Genomic DNA, 21,235 nt, shown 5'->3' on the forward strand with positions numbered 1-21,235 from the left:
CCATCTCTACTATCTTTGACATGTCACAACTCTTCTACTTTATATGGCTCTGGATCGACGGTGGTATTACTATTATTCGTCATTAGAAAATGTTCGGATGTTCTGATCTGATAGCCACCCCACGTCAAAACAGTTCTCAATGTTTACATCTTACTTTTTTGTATTTATTTCGAACATATTAAAACATAAATGAACAAAGGAAATAAACGAAGAACTAGATTTAAAATAATAAAACAAATACAAATACAAATAAACAAGAGATATCTATTATCCTTAGTTTATGTTCGAAAAAGGTTTAGTTAAAGTTTAGTTAAAAACTCATCGGGTCCTACCCCTTCTTTGTGTATCAGTCTTTCTGCCACAGTATTTACACACTCGCATTAAAGCGAGGTCAAAACAAAAAGCAAAGTTTTCATGAACAAAAAATAGTCAAGCATATACAAGACAGTATAGATCTACATACATTTATACACATACAAACACATATGCGTACACACTGTACCCAGCTATTCTATCCTATATATATATATATATATATATATATATATATATATATATATATATATATTATATCTGTTTTAAACATTTTTTTAAACTTATTCCATGTTTCACATTGTTTCAATTTGTCTCTTCATTTGTTCCACAGGATAACCCCTTTCACTGAAACAGTGGTATTTTGCACTGGTCCTCACTAACGGCTGATTAAACAAACATACTCCTCTCAGATTATAATGACTCTCTCTCTTCTGGAACAACCTCTGGATGTTGTTTGGTAATGATTTGTTTTGTGCTTTATACGTTATTTGGACTGTTTTAATGTCAACCAGATCTTTGAATTTTAATGCTTTTAAATTGAAGAGTTGGTTTGTTGGTTCTCTGTAGTTTTATTTACAATTTGTATTGCTCTTTTTTGGGGGATAAATATTGATTTAGTACTTGCTTTGTATGTGTTTCCCCACACTTCCACACAGTATGTTATGTATGGCAATATAAAAGAATTGTATAGCATATATAGTGAACTTTTATTTAAGAAATCTTTGACTTTATATCTATTGCTAAGTTGTTCCAGGTTATCTCCACTACAGATCAAATTTGTAAATATTGTTTATTAGTTTTGAAACCTCACACATATCATTTACATACAAGAGGAAGAGCAATGGACCCAACACGGAACCCTGAGGAACCCCACATTTAACATTCAATAATTGAGATTTATAGTTATTTGTACATACTGTACTGTTCTGTTTTGCAAATAACTACTTACCCAGGTGAGGGCTAACCCTCTAATTCCATATTTTTCTAATTTATACAATAAGTCATAATGTACCGTATCAAATGCTTTACTAAGATATAGAAGTACTCCTATTGCATACTCTTTATTTTCTAGTGCCGCAGTTACTGTCTCAACAAATTCCATTAGTGCATGAGATGTTGTCCTATTTGCCCTAAAACCATATTGTTCACATAATAGCCTACTTTGTGTTTGGTAATGAACTCTTCTAGCCTCTTATAATACACTTTCTCCAACATTTTGGAAAACTGTGGGAGGCGGGAAACTGGTCTGTAGTTTGTGAGTTCGTGTTTGTCTCCAGTCTTAAATATCGGCACTATTTTCTTGTTAGGGAATATTCCTTTTTTTAATGATTTATTACAAATGTATGTTAGGTTTCACCACATATTCGATAATGCTTTTAACTAATGCCATAACAATTCCGTTATTGTCTATAGTCCTAGGCCTTACACATAGACACCTTTATGGTTTGGCTCTCCACAATATTTGTATTGCCAGTCTTAGGGATCTTCTTAGCCAAACCAGGAACGACCTTAACAAAAGGTTGGTCCTGGTACTGTCACAGTGGGTCAAAGGGTAGGACCCAAATGCAGGAATGTTCAAATTAAATTATTTATTAAAGCAAAATGCAGTCAAGCTACAAACAAAACAAATGAGTAGTAGCTGCATGCAGAAATCAGGAAAAGTAAACCGAAAGCTCAAAACAAGCAGACCTTTCGAAATACAAATAAGCAGTAGTCCAAAATGCAGCCTTTCAGAACAGCAAAAACAGAGAACCAGGAACTCAGGTACAACACAGGGAACAAGGAAGTATGTTCTGACAGTGGGAGTGACAGTGGGAGTGGAAAGAGTCCAGTCTTATAGGGAGCAGGGTAATTGCCGAAGTGTTCACAGGTGTGGAAGGGGCATGGCACTGTTGGGCTGAAGAGAGAGTGGGAACAGGTGTGTGACAATAACTGAGTAGGAATGGAGAGTGGGAGTGGCTGACGTGGAAATGTGGACATATCCTTATGGAACCAGGGAGATGGGGGAAAACACCACGAGAGTGACGAGTGATCAGTCAAACATGTGTTCTGACCATTATTATTTTGATTACACTGTCATGCTTGTTTGAGGACAGGTAGAGAGCAGAGCATATGTGTTTGGGAATGTTTCTGAAGGTTATGTTATTTTGTCAGCTGACACCAAGAAACCATACAACGTGTATTTAATGATTTGATATCTCGGACAGTCAACACACTGCAAGGCTACAATGGAAGCATAATTCTGACGGCCCGCGGTGGAATGGACAAGTTAGAGTATAAAAACGGACAGGGCAGACCCATTACTGTTGTGGATCAAGGTTATTTTGTCATCTGACACCCAAACCATACAGTGAGGCTGGAAAATGTAGCCAGCGCCCAGCAGCCTACTACTATTAGCCTACTAGCCCAGGAAAATTCCAACCAGAATAACCCGTTCTGAGTGAAACTCCTCCCTATAAACTGGCCCTATACATCTTACATCATATGGAAGGAAGGAAGGAAGGAAGGAAGGAAGGAAGGAAGGAAGGAAGGATGGAAGGAAGGAAGGAAGGAAGGAAGGAAGGAAGGAAGGAAGGAAGGAAAGAAGGAAGGAAGGAAGGAAGGAGAAAGATCAGATATCAAATGTATACACAAAATGCATAATACTTAGAATGGTTAAATAGCGTTTGGAGGCAGAACAAAATTCACTGCTTCTCGTATATTCACTGGGGGAGGGAAGCTCACGTCCAATGATGTGCTGAGCCGTCTGCACCATCCTCGGTAAGGCTTTGCATTTGAGGCGGTGTAGTTCCCATACCAGGTGGTGATGTAGATTGACAGGATGCTCCCGATGGTGCTGTTGTAGAACAACCTGAGGATTCCGAAGCCCACTCTGAATTACTTCAGGTGAGATAGTCAGTACAGGCACTGCTCGGCGCTTTTCACCATGTGTGTGGTGTGCATGTTCCATTTGAGGTCCTCATCACTGTGTATATATATATTTTTTTGCTAAAGATGTTGATGTCATTGGATTCATGAAAGTTGCGATATAAATTAAAGCTGCTATTATTATTGAGGGGCACTAGCCCCTCCAATGCATGGCTTTCCGAAGTGATGTCATGTGGCAGCCAAAAGTCTATAGACTTTTAATGTTTGTTTAGAGCCTTTAAAAAAAAAACCAGCCAAGTCTATGCTTAATGTTTGTTTACTGCAGTTATGATATAAATTGTTTGCCAGTCAAGTCTATGGACTTTAATGTTTGTTTAGTGCAGTAAATGACAACGTAAGACGTCATCTGCTGATATAAATACTGCTCTCGCTGCGCCCCTCACTTCACACAAGTGTGTTTTTGAGGGGTGCTAGCCCCTCCTAGAGGTTTAATGTTTGTCTTGTTTAGACAAACATTAAAAACGCCATTGACAATGGACAGAGCTTAATGTTTGTTTTGTCACTAACACAAACATATGGCCCTCATTTATCAACCGTGCGTACGCCAAAATATGGGTGTACGCCGAAATTACCGCAATGTTCGGCATTTACGATTTGCGCCAAAGCATGAATTTGAACTTGAGCCAGGACAAAAATCACGTCTGGTCGGGAGCTGTCGTACGCTTTGTCCTCACCTGTTTTTCTGTCGTAGAACAGCGGAGCAGCATTGTCTGAACTGCTGACACGCTGTCACAGGCATCTAAACATATGTTTTCACTCCTAAAATGTTAATATAAAACTGTATGTATATACATGTAAAAAAAAGAAAAAGAAAAAGAGAGATTTCCAACTTTACAAGTAATTAAAATCGCGCAATTAAACAATTAACAATATAACATGTTTACAATGTATTAGTTTGTGCTTAATCAAACAGTGCTTTACTGGCCTTGTTATGCGAGCGCACTTGTGAGATGATTTGGGAGCGCATCGCATGCGGCATGAGCGTGACATCAGATGCCTATAGAATCACTGTGATATTATAAAAAAGGCACATGGATGGACTGCACGCCTTTATTTCCAAGTGACAATGACAATCATACAGCTTGCCTATTTGCAATTGTAGCAGGCTATATGCGTAAGGGGCTTAATCTTTCACCATTTAAATAAGCGCTTTGACAGTTCAGATAAAAGCGAGATCATTTTCGGGGGTCGGGAGGACGGGGCCGCGGCGTGCGTCGCCAGCCCAGCACATACCAGCACACATGCAAACCTTCATCCATATGTTTATGATTCGTTCATCAATGATCAAATAACTCCATAAACGTTGATTATTACTGCCTTGATGACATGGTAGCCTATCTCTCATGCAGGCATCACTCACCCACAGGACTTATCACAGCAGTGCGCAGTCTCACTGATCGCCTTCGCCGTGCACTGCGCACGAATGGGTAAAATTATTATAGGCCTACAAACGTATTCCATTCATGGCGATGCGATGCGTCATGTAGCCTTGAGGTGCGTGGACATGACAGAAAGGCAAGCGAGGTGAGAGGGAAACAGACAGGGTAGGAGGCCTACAGCTTTATTTAATTCATGCAGGTGTTCATTCTTTATTTATTTAAGATACAACACACCAGTTAGTTGGGCTTGCAAGTTGTGTGTGTGTGTGTGTGTGTGTGTGTGTGTGTGTGTGTGTGTGTGTGTGTGTGTGTATGAGAGAGGGGGGTGAGGCGGGCAGCAAGTTTTTCCTGTATCCATGGTTTCCAGGTCGTATTGCAGTTGTTCATGTCGCAAAAACGAGGGCGAGGCTTGATTTCACAGGGCGTGCCAGATTGATTTCAGCCGTCACATTTATTACTGCTAGGAATGAAATTAGGAAGGATCAGCTGTCTGCGATCACTTTGTAAATGCCGACCCGATGTGGGTGTACTACGAAACCTACACTCGAATTTGGGGCAGATTTTACACTCAATTGATAAATGAGGACCTAAATGCCATTAACAATGAACGGAGTTTAATGTTTGTTTTGTCTGTCACTGAGCAAATCGGCATATGCTGTTATGTTGTGATATCGCAATGATGTAAGATAAGAGTTGGTAACTCACACGACAATACTCGACAACCAAACAAGTGACCATGTATAGTCTAGGCCCTCATTTATCAACCGTGCGTACGCCAAAATATGGGTGTACGCCGAAATTACCGCAATTTTCGGCATTTACGATTTGCGCCAAAGATTGAAAATTATCTTGTGCCAAGACAAAAATCACGTCTGGTCGGGAGCTGTCGTACGCTTTGTCCTCACCTGTTTTTCTGTCGTTGAACAGCGGAGCAGCATTGTTTGACCAGCTGAGAGGCTGTCACAGGCATCGAAACATATGTATTCACTCCTAAAATGTTTATATAAAACTGTATAGGTATGTATATGGGCTAAATGTAAAAAAGAAAAAAAAAGTAAAGGAATACATCAATTAGTCATATGAAATTAGTAGGAGATTTCCAACTTTACAAGCAAGCAATTAAAATCGCGCATTTAAAAACAATGTTGCAAGTTAGATGCGTAAGCCATTTAAACAGTGTTTTGCATGATGAGCGCATACATATGAGGATTTGGGCTGTCTGTGCTGAAATATTTCCATGACGGGACGTTGGAGAGTATAGTGCAGCAGTGCTGCAGCGCGGAGAGTCCCAACATGGGTAGCCTACTGTAGCCTAATCTACAGCAGGCCGATGTCTTTCTGGAGTTACAGTATGTGCAATCTCCTCCTCGTTTAATAAACCCGACGCGTCGCTCGAATGCCAAATGTGCCGTGCCAGCGCAAGTGGGAACGCATCGGAGATAGTATAGGCTAAGCCAGCCTGCAGCCCACCACCACCACCACCACTGTCCAGTGCCACATGAGGCTACGGTTTTGGCTGCAATATTCATATAATTGACAGCGAGGCAATTTAAATAGACTGTTGGACGTGCATGGTCAATTGGTCACGGTGTCACGGACGGACCAGAGAGACAGACAGGACAGGAGATGCACCTTGCAAAACAGCAGCGTGTGTGCGCGCCTATTTGTTATATAATTCATGGTTCACAGGTTCAGGTTTTCGTTCACTAATATATCTTGTAAATGAATAAAGACTTTAATAATTTAATATACAACTAACAACACAGTGACCGTTGCTTGCAAATTGCGATATGTGCGTGCGTGCGTGCGGGGGGGTGAGGCGGGCAGCAAGGGAAGCGAAGCGAGAGGAGAAACAGACAGGGTAGTCCTACAGCTTTATTTAATTCATGCAGGTTTATTTATTTAAGATACAACAAGTTGCGTGTGCGTGCGTGCGTGCGTCTGTGTGTGTGTATGGGAGGGGGCAGCAAGGCAACTTAGGCAAGCGAGTGAAACTTTTTTTCCCCTGTAACCATGGTTTCCAGGTCGTATTGCAGTTGTTCATGTCGCAAAACCGAGGGCGCGGCTAGATTTTATAGGGCGTGCCAGATTGATTTCAGCCGTCACATTTATTACTGCTAGGAATGAAATTAGGAAGGATCAGCTATCTGCGATCACTTTATAAATGCCGACCCGACGTGGGTGTACTACGAATCCTACACTCGAATTTGGGGCAGAATTTACACTTAGGTTTAGGTTTATTTATTTAGCATGTAGTACAAAAGATAGACAATACAAAAAACAAAAATACAATGCAAGGAAAGGAAGAAGCCAGCTGGCTTATTTGGAATCCTTTCCTGTATGAGGTCAATTGATTTAAAACAGATTAAAAGTTCAATTAAGAACAATACAAAAGTCTAAGAGGTTTGGCAAAGGGGGGCAGATGTGCAATAAAGAAATAAAAAACAACAGACTGCACAAAAAAGGGAAATAAACAAAACAAACAACAAACATACAAAAGAAAATATAACACATAAAAGTAAATCATGTAATCTACAGAGAGGAAGACATAAGATATTTCTTTAGATGTTTTTTGAATATTGACAGGGATAATGAGGATTTAAGTGAAGCATCTAGGGAATTCCAAAGATGAGGGCCTCTAAATTTGATGAAAGATTGATGTTTTGAAGTACGACAAAAAGGTAATTCAAAATCATCTCTTTGCCTTGTGGGGTAGGAGTGAATGTCAGAAGTAACACGGAAAAAATTGTGAAAAGAAGAGGGAATGTCTTGTATGCATTTTTTGAATTTAAACATAAATAAACAGGTCTGAAAAACGTTTACTTTGTCAATGGGTAATAGTGAATATTTGATAAAGAGCGGGGCAGACGGCTCATACCGATTTGAATGTGAAATCATTCTCAGAAACCTTTTTTGAATGATCAGTAATTTAGAGAGATGTGTTGAATATGTAGCAGCCCAGACAATATTACAGTAATTAATATGAGGGAAAATTAAGCTATAATAGAGTGTTAAGTGACATGAAGGAAGAACAAAAGGGCAGATTTTTCTCAATATACCAAGCATCTTCATAGACTTCATACATACAGAATCAATATGTTGTTTCCAGTTTAAATGTTCGTCTATAATGACACCCAAGAATTTAGTATGTGGAACCTGGTAAATTTCAGAGCCATTGATTACAATTTTAGGTTTTTCTTTGGGAAATGTTTTGTTAATATTGCTAAAAATCATGAAGTTGCATTTTTTTATATTGAGAGTAAGCTTATTCAATTGAAACCATTTGAAAACATCCAACAATTCATCATTAACATATTTAACGAGAGTATTTAAATCCCTGTGTGAGGCAATGAGATTGGTATCATCTGCAAATAAAATAGGAAGAAACTTATTGCAGTTCATGGTTAAATCATTAATATAAATCAAAAATAATAAAGGACCAAGTATGGAGCCCTGTGGCACCCCGACTGAGATTTTCAACTCAATTGATAAATGAGGGCCTTAATAGTGCACTTAACAGCGTATCCTGTATTACTTGAGTCTTGTATTATTTGAAAGCAATACTGCACTTTATGCACAAGTTACTTTAGTTACAAATCAGTTTCGCCCTTAAAAGACAATGCTAAATCGTGCTCGCAACCTTGTGTGCCAAAACGAGAAGTCTCAGGTATTATTAATGTAATTTAATCCAGAATTTATAGTATTTTATTTTCCGTTCGTTAGCTGTTTTTAGCATCCATCGCTAGCCTCCGGGGGCTCCCATGGTGTGATGTCATCGAATATCCAAAATCTCCTTGTGCATGCGCATGGCCGCACGCACGCGACCCAAAGTATTTTCAGGGCTCAGAGTGAGATATAGGACGGTGTTTAGAGCTTAATATTACTTTAATACAACCTCGCGAGTACAAAACCATTGTTTACACTGAGAGAACACAGCACAGACTCAAGCTATGACTCGCACAAACACTTCCGGTTCAACGAAAGAGTTTGTGTCAGGGTTCTGGCACCTGTACCGAGTTTACCCACCAGATCTAATAAACAAATAAAGTAAGCGTTAGTCTGACGTCACACAGGGTCAGTCTTAACCGGCCATGTAGTCGGACTAACGGAATGTCAGACTAATGCACGTCAGACTAACAATTTACCCAATTCACACTACATACATGATACACATGTCATACATCATACCGGTAGTTCATACATCATACAGTATGTCATACATCATACCGGTAGTTCATACATCATACAGTATGTCATACATCATACCGGTAGTTCATACATCATACAGTATGTCATACATCATGTCTGCTGCATGGAAAAATACTCCTCCATGTTGGTGGTTCCAGCTGCACCACACTGCCAGTGATATTTGTGATAGTTCTTCCAGCAATGAAACAGAATGGAATATGATGATGTGTGGATTCTGTGGAAGACAGAAACTGTCAAGGAGGTCTGGGTCAGCTAAAACCAAGCGGGTGTGACTGACAGCTCACACTGCCGATGCACATGAGAGTAAGAATTGTATAACATTTATTTTGTCTTGTCCGTCCACTTTGATGACTGGAGGACAGTGCAGGAACAGCATAGAGATGGAGGCTGTGAATCTGAACTCATAAATACATTCCCCTATAGCAACACCCTGATATTATTCATGTCGACATTTCTAAGCAGGGACTCTGAAGCTCATGAAACCTACAGCACCAGCGAGATCTGCATGAGTCACCTAACCGCAATACATAAACAATAACACAATTATTGTGCATTCCCCTGACAACCTGAACTCTCGTCCCATTGCGGGTTTCAGAGCCTGTGGGACCCGGCTCTCCACAGTATTCAGCTTCCCTCTTTAGGCCTGGCTTTGTACTGTTTGGAATGTCACGAGGCCCCATGGTATTGCTGTGGCACTGAGCTTATCCAGCTGTCTCCATCAAAGATGGCAAATCAAGCAACCGTGTCCTGTCTCGCTCAGAGCCCAGAAAGTTCCCCCAAGGGTCATTGTTCCGGAACTGTTGACAAGGCTCTGAATCATCGCCTCCTGTGTCATCCCTGCATGACACCACAGGACGTCAGGGCCAGCGGGAGGAAACCCTGCTGACCGCACAGCACTGGAATGGACCGGACTCATGCCCTGCTCCATCCAGTTTTCCAAGGATACGTCGATGCTGTGTTTTCTCAGTCTCAGGTATTTCTGTGTCTTGAGGGACTGTGGATAAGACTTTGAGCATAAGATAAAGAAAATCCGAGGGCACAAAAACTGTAACTGTATACTCAGTAGGCCTAATACTCATTTATATGTTTCATATCATCGCAAGGCAAACAAGATGACTGGGTCCCTAAGAATATGCTTTAATTGTGAGGACAAAAAGCAATGCATCCTGTCAACACTTTTACTGCCATTAGACCAACCAGGCTGTCTGGCTGTTTACTGCTCTGTGTGGGCTTGAGTTTATTTAAAAAAATTTTGAATAATATGAGAGGACATAATGCACTACCCTGCAGTGTACACAGTACAGCGGCAGGCCTCTATGGGGGTTTGGCAGATAGGCTGTTTGCACAGAATTAAAGTTTCCCCTTGCTTCCCACTTCTGCAACTTCTGCTGACAGATTTTGAAGTGCCATCTCTCCATGTATCCGTGGTGGCTATTTAGTGGATACAACATGTGATGAAAAGTGGTCCATCTGTCCTTCCAACACTTGGGTCTCAAACAAGTTATTTTGGAAACGGCTTGCTGGTTTTCCATGCAATTTGCTGAGCAACCATACTTATTTTGGTAACTCCATGGCCTTTCCTTTAGTGTCACCCAATAGGCCAAATTTCTCACTTTCATTTCAAGATATCTAAGAATCTAATCTAATGGGTGGATTGTCCTGAAACATTGATGACTCTAGTGACACCTGTATGGTCATCTTACAATAAATGCACCACATCTCTCTATGTGTGTACATGTGTGCATCTGTAATCCACGTAACTTTAACCGTTCGCCGAAATGTTACACAGAGTGCAGTGCCCAGCCTTGAGTCGGTTGGATATACAAGGTTGTCCAGAACCACCAGAAAAGGCTCTGGTCAGGCTCTGCTAGTGGACCTAATGAGCCTAAGTCCCCTCACATGTGCAATTTCCAGCCTCTGCCTGAGCCAATTGATTGCCAAGACAAAACCAGCCTACATCTGCAGATCGATTCCCCACACCTGCCATTTCATTACTTAGTCAGTCCACTTTTCACAGTCAATTTGCACTCTTCACACATTCTCCACAGATGTTTACCACTGCACGAGAACTGTCCACTGCACGAGGAATGTCAGAACAGGTCAGCTCCATATATGGAGATCTAAGGGTTTGAGGTCAGATGTAGAGTTGCTCGCCGGCTCCGTATATACATATCTAGGTGATGATCCAGTCTTCTCCATGTATGGCTATCCAGGGTTTGATGAGGTCAGTGTCATGATCTTCATATATGGAAACGGCCATATATGGAGCGTGTCACAAGGCGTGATCGACTGCTGGCCATATATGGTGTTGTGATGTCACGAGACATGATGGACTGACAACCATATATCGAGGTGTGACGTAGCGATGGACGGGTTTTTCAGGTTTGCATAGTAATCGATCTACAGTTGGAAACATTGAGTGACTGGAGTTTCTTCCAGCGGTGAAATGTCCCTTTAATTAATGTGAAACACTTCTGTCTTGTCATGCTGTGCCTAGTATAAGGTCACCTCACTTTTCAGAGGCAGAACCAGCCTTTTGGGTTTACGGTGTTAGCAGCAGCACTGTTTATTTTTCTCTGGCTGTTGGAGACCTAGTGGGGATACATTTGTCTGGACGCATGCACGCATGCAGAGTAAACTCCTTTGTTAATTTTACTTAGAGTGTAAACATTTAATCCAAAATGGACCATCCATTTGGTTCAAAACAACAGGATTTCACACACACACACACACACACACACACACACACACACACACACACACACACACACACACACACACACACACACACACACACACACACACACACATAAGCCAGTCTGTCTTTCATAATATGTATTAATTTGCTTTGCTTTTGTGTGCATGTGTATACTGTATGTTTATGTACTTCTGTGGTTTGGCTGGGATTATAGGAGTTTGGAGACAGCGATCACATGGGTTTCAATGTTTAATTAACCGGGTATATTCTGACCTGGCAGAGCTCACTGGCTCCGTGTGGTAGTGAAGGCTTCAGTCCAGCAGGGGGTGTCAAAACAATCACAGAATCCCTGCCATCCCTGCTACACAGGAGCCACTCGTTTCACAGAGCGTTAACTAGCTGTGTTGTTTTTTTGTTCACATGGAAAATGTGCTGGACCCGGTCTGTGTTAAATACTATTGATTGATTGAATGTGATTGTATGTGTTACAATGACAGAAAATATGTAGCTTACAGAAGATATTTTTCAGTTCCAATGATATTTTTTCCTTTTTAATTTGATTTAGGCAACGCATATCTGCTGTATATTCTAGCAGATAAGTGTTTTGCACAGTACATTGTTAGAGACAGAGAATAGAAAATAATGAATACACAAACTTAACCTTCCCATCCTTGTATACAGATCTGTAATCATTATTTCCCATTACATACTATAAGGAGAAGCATCAATCAGGTCACTTGTGCTTTTGGACATGAAAAGTGAGAGTGTTCTTAGAACCTAGGTAAGATGACTCCAGAGTGGTTCCTTGGTGAAACTAGCCATTAATCAAGAAGGCACACTCTATTATGCATTTAGCCTTATGGGCTATATCTTGCGCCACCCCTTAACCCTTATCCCTAAACTAATTTGCCATTTTTTACTATTTTAAAAAACCTTTTAAAATAGTTCAAATAGCCGATCTACAAGCTCACAATGTCTCGATGTAGATCGGCTAGAACTATTTAAAAATGTTTTTCAAAATAGTAAAAAATGGCAAAATACGTTTAGGGATAAGGGATAAGTGTGGCGCAAGATGGAGCCCTATGTCCGCTCAGCACATTTATTACATACTGCCCTGTGTTATTGTAAAGGATCTTGCGATGATGTCACAGGGCTCGTCCTTTGCGTCACACACTCACAGCTGCAGAATGGCCTTAATCCATATGTCTTGAGTGTGCAGCTGCAGGAGTCAGGCGCGTGTGTGTGTGTGTGTGTGTGTGTGTGTGTGTGTGTGTGTGTGTGTGTGTGTGTGTGTGTGTGTGTGTGTGTGTGTGTGTGCGTGCGTGCGTGCGTGCGTGCGTGCGTGCGTGCGTGCGTGCGTGCGTGCGTGCGTGCGTGCGTGCGTGCGTGCGTGCGTGTGTGTGTGTGTGTGGTGGTTGATTTATAGTTGGTAATGGTGTTACTGGAGAGAGGCAGGAAGCTACATTGGAAAGGCTTTAATAATATCATTGTTTAACCCAGAACAGTCAGGCGGGGGCAGGAGTAATGACAAGACACATGCGCGCACATGTGCAATTGTTCATACACACGCACGCACGCACGCACGCACGCACACACGCACGCACGCACGCACGCACGCACGCACGCACGCACGCACGCACGCACGCACGCACGCACGCACACACACACACACACACACACACACACACACACACACACACATCCCTACACATCAGCCACAGGGGGAGTAATGGGGAGGACAGAATTAGGACTATGGCCATGGAGGGGGGAGAGAGAGAGAGAGCGATGCATTAATGGTTGTGACATTGGTCAGTTCTTATTTATTCTCTGGATTTAAATATGGTTTGCAAAATGCGTTAATTTAACCATAAGTAACCTTCAACACTAGGAGCGTGATGAATAAATTATTACGTTTGAACATTTGACATAAATTATGAATTTGGTGCTGGGGACAAAGGCTATGGTAATGCCTCATTCATGTTTAATTTGTGTGAAAAATGTTTCAGAAACGTAAATTATGTCACTTTATTACTGAGTAATATTTACGTTTTGTGTGGATGCACTTATATCTCATGAGCTATGCCAGGGGTTCTCAACCTTTGCTGGGGACCCCCGTTAATGCTTTTGCCATGTCTCGTGACCCCCACCCTGCCCCCCTCCCCACCACCATTACAAACTGACTGCAAAAATAACCTTAATAATAGAGAAAATATATCATAAATGAATACTAAAACCAGATATAATCATTAAGGAATGTTTATGCATGCACCACGTACTATGTAAACTCTTAATTTCCATTTCCCAGCCATTCAGTTGCAAAAAATAAAATAATAAATAATTTTGGGGACCCCCCAAAATAATTTGGCGACCCCCCCGAGGGGTCGCGACCCACGGGTTGATAACCCCTGAGCTATGCCACGAACAGCAGTTTAAACGAATGCAAATGAATCACACTAAATAAACGCTACCAATAGTAAGTATGTCATCTTTGTTCACTCAAGGGCCAATTATTTTACAGCAATAGTGGTTCATGGAGAGGTGCGATCATTACAAATCTGAACCTTTGATGGAATGAATGGGAGCTGTATGTGTGGATAAGTGTATGAACAGCATTTTTGAATGGCGTGCGTTCGTGCGTGTACTTCAAAAAATTCAAATTCAAATTCTGTTTCCACCTGGTTGGACAACATCCATTGTTGTTGCATGAAGTGGATGGTTTGATATCTGGCATGCGGTGATGAAGTGTGTCACTGTGTTGGGAGTGTGTATTCTACAGCCATGAGAGTACATAGTGATCTGCTGAGCTGGGCTCCGGCCAGATTCCCACAGATAAACAGTGCCAGTCCATGTAACCTCATCTTATGTGTCCCTGCATCCCAATACTGATTCTATTACTAGTAATGAGAGCCAGAGAGGGCCGTCTCGCCTCACTGAGCCCACTCCACTGACCTTGGACTTTGGGCTACTTGGGGCAGCCCTCGATTTGTGCGTGTGTTTGTGTAGAGGGCTTCAAGCAGAAAGGATGAATTTGTGAATTTTAATTTGAATGCATTAATGTGGTGTCCTCGGATATCAATACCATTACCTGTTGTGCACAGCAGACAAACTACAACACCAGATCATAACTGCATCATCATCATCGTCGTCGTCGTCGTCGTCGTCGTCGTCGCCGTCGTCGTCATCGTCAACACATACAGTACATTGACTACAACATAACTATATGACACCTACTGTAACTATATGATCATCATCAATAGGCCTACAACACATACTGTACGTAGCCTACAACATAATTACATACTGTAATGGTAATCATAAATGTAATACCACATCATGACTGCTCTGGTGAATCATACTCTGTAGTACACTCACCTTGTGTATTAGCATCGTGCTCACTGATGCTCAACTCTTGTAATGTAACTAACTCATCAGCCACAGCAAATTGAAATTAACATGCAAAGCCATGCACGGACATACGTATACTCCATACTGGGATTCCAACTCTGTCAGTAGACAAGCCAAGTTATCCTAGACTCTAACAGGGAGGAGGGAAGGTCTTTGGGGTCATCCTGGGATTTGGGCTCAGGTAGGGCTCAATAGGTACGGCTGCACCTGCAGTGTACCCCACTTGTTTTTTTTAGCTATGCTAAAACATTTGTCTTGTTATTGCATTGCACATGAGTAATTTGTTGGGGACTCTGTCTACAGGCTGAAGAGTATCGGTCAGTAGAGATTCTCAGTGATGCTAATCTAATTTGAATCACTGTCTGATCTAACTTCCCTCACTCCAAAGCTTTTCTATCATACGCATTACGCATAGCATGTTCCAGCAGCAGTGTGCTGCCCACGGCAGGATTAAAACACAGTTCTTCTGCCAGCAGAGCTGTGTGAGAGGGCTTTGCATTCAGAATGAAGCAAATTGATTTGAGCTGTATTTTTCCTCCAGGATGATGTAATGAATCCTAAATTCTGTGTTCAGGTGCATCAATGTGACCCTGGGTGATGGGTCTCTCCCACCTTCATCTGTAAGGCCTTAGGCCTTTCAGCGCATTTCTTATTTTTTTCTTAGAATCTAGCGAGCAAAATCCTATTTAACTTTAGTGTTATCTAGTGTCTACTCTAGAGTGTCGAAAACTCAAAATGGACCCATAATGATCCATTAACACTGACAATGTTTAAAGTGGATGATATGGACTTCCTGCTAGTCTGCTGTTCTGTTCCTGTGTACGTATCATGAAATGCATACATTGATGGGCTATATCGAGTACATCACATAGTAAAATGTGGTAAAGGGACATAATTTCTCAGCAAAATGTGGAAATAAAAAAAATAAAAAAAAATAAAAACATACAATGCCCAGCAGGTATAGACCTCGAACCTGTATCATGATATGTTGTTGTATGTCATTTTTCTGAGTTATTCTGTCACATTTTGGACACATTTGGTCTCTCATAGCTATCTAATGTCCCTCTTGCAATGCAATTGTGCAAATCCATCATCTCTTAGTCTTCCCACCATCTGTTTGAATAATTACATGGTATACATATTTCTGTCTCCACCAGGCCGAAGGCATGGGGAGAGAGTATGTTACACTTACAGATTTTGTCCAAACATCACGCAAATTGGTACACAGTCTCTATGGCCATTCAACGAAACAGGTCTTTCACATTTTTCAGATTCCATCCTGATTGGCTAAGATGGGCTTTTAAAGTATGCAGGAGTGCTCCGTTTCAAACAAAATGCCGCAAATCATGAACACATTGTGTGATTTCTGTGAAATTTTGCATGCACATTCCCACTAGGCCGAGGAAGAAATGCCACTTTCAACTCAGCCTCGCGCCACCAGGAGGCCGACATATGTAAAACACATTTTCTTCCTTCCAGATTTTATCCGAATTTCACACAAATCGGTACACATGATCTCCATAGTCATGTGATCAAGATGGGTTTGTTTCATTTCTCATATTCCATCCTGATTGGCTAAGATTGGCTTCCAAAGTTTTCAGGAGTAGCCCGTTTTGTACAAAATGCCGCAACTCATCAACGCAGTGTCCGATTGCGGTGAAACTGTGTAAGTAGTATAAGAGGGAAGTGGTAACATATTCTTTTGTTCTATATATCTTTTGTTCTATTGTGTGTAATTATTAGACATACAGTAATGGACATAATTTCTATAGATTTCTATACATGCTTTGTGTGCTGTTGTCTATAGTATGTACAATAGATTCTATTCATCCTCATGTGTAAACAAGAATCTTTAGAAAAAGGGTGTTCTTTTGTGTTATAGCTTTTGTGGTTTTTGTTCACTGTTTGTGCATGTTTTTGGTGTACACTTTCTGTTAATGTGTGACCCTCTCCTGCAGAGAGTGGGATGCTAGAACCGTCTCATGCCTTTTTGACTCTATTGACAAAAGGCACTCATTAGGAAATAAATTGAATTGTAATGTCTGTCTGGCTGAGTGAGTGTGTGCGTTAGTGAGTGATCCTTTGGAAAGAGGGGCTTTCTTTTGTGTTATTATTGTGTACACTTTCTGTTAAAGTGTAACCATGTCATGCCTTTTTTGTCTCTATTGACAAAAGCCACTCAATTGGACTTGTGACGACTCAAAGCCATTGAATTGTAATGTCTGTCTGTCTGGCTGAGTGAGTGTGCGTGCGTGCGTGCGTGCGTGCACACGCGCGTGTGTGTGGGTGAGAGCTGTAAAGGAGCCATAAGCCTTTGGAAGTAGGGTCTTTCTTTTGTGTTATTAGCAATAATAACCTTTTTGTGTTATTATTGTTCAGTGGTTTGTACAGGTTTTTGTGTTCACTTTCTGTTACACTTGCCTTTTTGTCTCTATTGACAAAAAAGCCACTCATTTGGTCTTGTGACGACGCAAAGCCATTTAATTGTAATGGATAGGTCTGTCTGGCTGAGTGAGTGTGCGTGCGTGCGTGCATTAATTGTAAGGGCTCAGTCTGTCAGCCTGTGTCTCACTCATAAAACCTGTGTGTGTGTGTGTGTGTGTGTGTGTGTGTGTGTGTGTGTGTGTGTGTGTGTGTGTGTGTGTGTGTGTGTGTGTGTGTGTGTGTGTGTGTGTGTGTGAGAGATGTAAAGGCCAATCTATAGAAAAAGGGGGGCTTTCATTGTAATTCATGAACAAAAGCCTTTTGTTATGGATAGGTGACTGCTTAGAACTAATGGACTAATTACTTAATTAGATCTCTCTCTCTCTCTGTGTGTGTGAGCGTGCGTGCATGCATGTTTTAGGGTGGTTGGTTTATCCAGTAACTAGAAAGTTATATAATATTATATATTTATTCCATGGTTGTGCAACAGTGTTAAAACGGTGTTCACCCCATAACTCTGAGACATCCTGTGACATAACAGCTGTAACTAAAGTACTAAAAGTAAAACATTTCGTAAAATACATATAGGGCATGCATGTTTAAAAGTATAATTGACATGATTATGGGCATGTCTTTTAGACCACTAGATTTAGTTAAACAGAACTGTCAAACATTCATGTTTGTACAGACTGCAAATAATTCCAGTAACTGATGGTCATTTACACATTTTAACCAAATACATGCGTACATGCGTACATACATTTACACATTTTAACCAAATACATGCGTAGATGCGTACATTCATTTACCCATTTTAACCAAATACATGCGTACGTACGTACGTACATACATACGTGCATACGTACATACATACATGCATACATGCATACATGTGTATGCTATTATTATTGTCTTTTTGCTTGATTTTATATGACTGGACATGACTATATTCTATACCAAGCACCAACATGATGTTTGTTACATTTATTCAGTACATAAGTCTAACCATTTATCACTGATACCATTTTTCCTTGTGTTTTTAAAGTTACTAAAGTATGTAGAAGTATGAAGAAAATGTGTTAGACACACTTTTAAAAATTATGCGAAAGTAACAGATCTACAATATCCCAATGCATCACAATTCACTGCCATTGTTTTATAGAATGCAATGGCAAATTATATTGAATACACACCATACAATTGCAACGCCTAGGTCATTCTGCATTATGCTGTATTCTACAGCAATAAGCATGAGCAGAGACCGTTTTTGTTTTCTCTAGTTCTCTAGTTTCTCAGCGACTTGCAAAAGTCACTGAGTCAAGTTTTTAAAACTGTAGTGTTTATGATAAGTTTATGATATAAATATGCTCACGTAAACAACTAGAATCATTATACAAGCTTTATAACATCAGGTGTGTTTTTAACACATTTTGTATGCCTATGCATACATGAAAATCTACAGTATCATACATATTTTATTCTTACATGTCCCCCGTAGTCCATACTCATACTCCATACACCATACAAACTTAGCTGTAACATTATTCCATGTCTTAATATCGGACAATGTTCATTTCAAATTCAATTAATTTGAAAAATCTATATCCATTATGACAAACCATTAGTATATATATATTTAGGCTATTGTATGATCTGTCAGTGGTCAGGGATGGATTAACCCAAGCATTATATGTGAAGGGTGTGCAACAGGGCCTACAGTAATTAGGCAACTAATGCTAGAAAAGCCATATGCTAGAAATGTTCTCACAATGATTGGTATAGCCTAATTGTATTTGTAGTAATTAGTGTTATGATTAGGCCTAATGATCCAATCCTTGTAGGTAGATCGGTAGCGAGACAAGTTTTATGCCTCCTGGTAAAAGTTATACCCATTGTAAAGAAAACTGTGATACGCACACATGCTATGGTAGAATATCAGCATGTGAATGTTCTTGTGTAAGATAGTTAATTACTAAATTTGTGTTTTTCTAGGACATTACAGTAGACCTAACTAATTTCACTTGTAGGAATTCATGAAGAATAAGCCTATAGCCTTTTACTAAAGAACAGGCAATATTTTGAAATAAGGACTCAATATGTCCCATGGCAACGCATATGACTCAACAAGTTACAGTTTATGCTCAAGAGACAATCTTATTATGATATTGTGTTATACAGTAGGCATGGTGAATATTAACGGTTGTCTGTACCGTTGAACATAGGTATTATACCAGCAAGTATAGCATGACTACCAGTTATTCAATGTAACCTATTTACCTCTAACTACTCACACACTAATCACTCACACAAATCACAAATCAAACTCACAACAACTACAAACCATTAAAAACCTCTATACCATACACCCTACATTACGAGAATGCAAAACATGAAACAAAAACATGCAAATACAGAACAGAATGTTCTGTTACAGCCAGTGTAATATCAAAAATAAATTGATACAGATCCTATACAGATCAAAGAAAAAACAAAACTATACATGCAATCAACACAATGGACCAATACCAGATCACCGAAACATAAGTTCATCACAAATGTATAGTGACACCTACAGTATCATCAATAAGGCACTAACATCAACACCACACAATACATCACAACACGCAAAAACACACGTAACATGAAACATGCAAAAATAAAAATAAAAAAGTGCCATCTGACTGACTGCTCTATAGTTCAACAACAACTCTTAAGCCAATGCCTCCAATACACATCCATTATCAAAAGGCATCGTTATCAAAACGTAATATTTTGAATAGTATGATATAGACTGCAAAGGCTGCAATATGTATGAATATATATATGTATTATAGCATAGAGGTCCATACTATAATCATATAATACACAAAAACAACTATTGCATATTATTCAGAACCAATACACACCACTACCCAACAGCATAAACACTGTACAACACCAATCAATAATAGCTGTACATCTACACATCATTATGACTAATGAAGTGCTCAATATACTAGTTCAACACAGCTTAATAACAAAGTATGTAAATATCTGAATACTTTGCCTTGGCAACGTAACTGTATATGATTTCTCATAGAAAACTAATTTGAAACGAATTGACCGGACTATTTAATTTTAGGTGAACACATTATGGTGGTGAAGATAGATAGTAGTAGATATTGTTGGTTATAGGTAACGATGACTATAGGGTATATTGATTGCATGATATTTGATTGATTGACATTTGATAGTTCATAGACTATAGTCTAGACTACAGGGGTATAAGCTATGCTGCTATAGGCATACAAGGATGTATTTGCAGTATATTACAGTATATTTTCAATCCAAAAACTGTAGATAGTGTCTGCACACAAAACACACTGTTTTGTGTTGACAATAACTTTTGACAACAACAACCCAACATACTAGTATATATGCAATAGTATCGAGCATATATATATATATATATATATATATATTTTTTTTTAAATAAAATACTCTGTACTGTGTATGTGTAGAATAATAAGATATGCTTGAACGGTTCAACTACGTGCTAATATATATATATTTTTATAACCTCCTAGAAAAAACTGTATACAAAACACATTAACATCAGTATGTCTGATGGTGCAGTGTGTAAATGTAACAAAGATCATTATAACAGGTTATGTACACTATGCTTATATATGGTAATATGGTTTTCCAAGAATTCAGAAACTACAGTTTAGAAAAACGTGTATACCTAAACCTGCACAAAAACCATATGGTATGAGTGACATCCTATAGTGTTTATCGTTTCAACGTTCAGATTATTGATATTCCATGCATTTGATGCATTACCTCGGGGTTCCTTGCTAACTGTAAATCGGTCAGAATTAAGAGTACACCATATTGT

This window comes from Electrona antarctica (assembly GCF_951216825.1).
Source record: "Electrona antarctica genome assembly, chromosome: 2".
Taxonomy (NCBI): domain Eukaryota; kingdom Metazoa; phylum Chordata; class Actinopteri; order Myctophiformes; family Myctophidae; genus Electrona; species Electrona antarctica.